The following is a 1,573-nucleotide window of genomic DNA, read 5'->3' as shown; positions in this document are numbered from 1 at the left end:
GGGACACAACACAAGGTTGGGGCTATACAGCTGTGGTATTGCTGTAAAAATGAACGTTAACCATTTATTCTTCACAGCCTCATCCTTTGGCAGTAAAAAAAAAAAAAAACGGATTTACCCTCACAATACAGCGCAAACCGTCTCCTCAACATGATGCTATCCACAGGAATCCGCTACGGTGTTTGAGGGAGGGGGAATCAAGTTTTCCCAGGTCTGCGTGCGCAACAAGTGGGCGGTCAATATGCTAATGTTTTGACCGGCTTGGGATTCATTTTAAAAACAACTTGTTTAAATGATTCTGAGTCGACTCTTTCTTTTGAGAGACAATAACTTTATACACGGTGCACTTTCAGATTTAAAACTTTGCAGGATATTTTCATTCACTTAGAGCTTTGTTACACACTGCATGAAAGGTAATTTTCAAAAATCCATAATATAGGCACTTTAATAGTGCCCTTTGGCTAGCCAGTCACAACACTGCTTTAGTTGTTCAGATGAACATAAATTAATTTCATAACCCGCCACTAAATGTCTATCAGGCCAGATATATCAGGCCTCTCTGTGTGAGCATGTACAATTCCTTACAGTTTATGAGCAGTAGTTCAGTAATACAGTGTGTTTCTCCAGGTGGACAGACAGTGGATGGAATATCAGTCCAGGAGCTGAAAATACAGAAGAAACTGTCTAGTGGTGCTCTTGTCGCAAATCAGTCTTTACTGGTTCTACCCAGCCGTGTACCATGTGAGGTGAGACACACAAAAGTGTATTTTTTATAATGTGCCAATATGCCAATTCTATATAAACTTTTTTTTTTGTTCTGTTACTTTAAAGTATAGTTCACCCAAAAATAAAAATTTTATCATCACGTACTCACCCTCATGTCATTCCAAACTCATAAGACTTTCGTTCATCTATGAAACACACATTAAGATTTTTTAATGAAACCTGAAAGATTTCTATCACCCCACCTAAAGCCGATGCAGCCTAAACTTACTTGCAAACAAAACCTAAATTAAATCATACAAAACGATAAAAAACCGCTGAATTTATATGGTTTACTTTTTAACTGGTTTCTTTATAAACTTTGTCATAAATTTCCTTATGAACTTTTTGAAGCTTAAAAGGTGGAATGGATTTCAAGGAACAGGAATCTCCCAGGTTTCATTAAAAATATCTCCAAGGGCGTATAGGTTTGCTTTTGACATTGGTGGAGACATGGTAGCACTTTATTTTACAGTACGTGTACTTCCCTGGTACATACATGGCAAATATCTTGTACCTACAGGTAATTGAGTGGTTATACAAGGTACTTACCTGAAGTGTACATGGTAACAAATAAGAAACACAGCTGTACTTAACAGTCGTGCATGCATGGTAATTTGTTTGTACATACAGACACGTGTGGGTAATAACGGTCACTTACAGGTAGATGGTAACTATGGTAACTAATTAGATACTTTACTGTACTCACTAATGTATATACATGGTAAATATGTAGTCAAGTGGGTAAAGTGGGTACAAAGAGGCACATCCTTACAGTATCCGTATATGGTAACTAATAAGACACATTACT

The 1,573-nt window shown here is 37.2% G+C and overlaps 1 protein-coding gene across 1 annotated transcript in view; it reads left to right on the top strand.

The window, feature by feature from the left end:
* Nucleotides 1–667: 667 nt before the first annotated feature.
* The window catches only part of LOC107704667 (phosphoinositide 3-kinase adapter protein 1-like), a 7,220-nt gene continuing 6,314 nt past the window's right edge, over nucleotides 668–1,573 (top strand). Inside the window, exon 1 of the mRNA XM_016507654.1 lies at nucleotides 668–746. The gene's annotated coding sequence lies outside the window, so the exon portion shown is untranslated. The remainder of the gene's footprint in view (nucleotides 747–1,573) is intronic.

Source organism: Sinocyclocheilus anshuiensis, unplaced genomic scaffold (assembly GCF_001515605.1).
Source record: "Sinocyclocheilus anshuiensis isolate Anshui unplaced genomic scaffold, SAMN03320099.WGS_v1.1 scaffold3893, whole genome shotgun sequence".
NCBI classification, from domain to species: domain Eukaryota; kingdom Metazoa; phylum Chordata; class Actinopteri; order Cypriniformes; family Cyprinidae; genus Sinocyclocheilus; species Sinocyclocheilus anshuiensis.
Note: the sequence above shows the minus strand (reverse complement) of the source record. Positions and strands in the feature narration are given on the sequence as shown.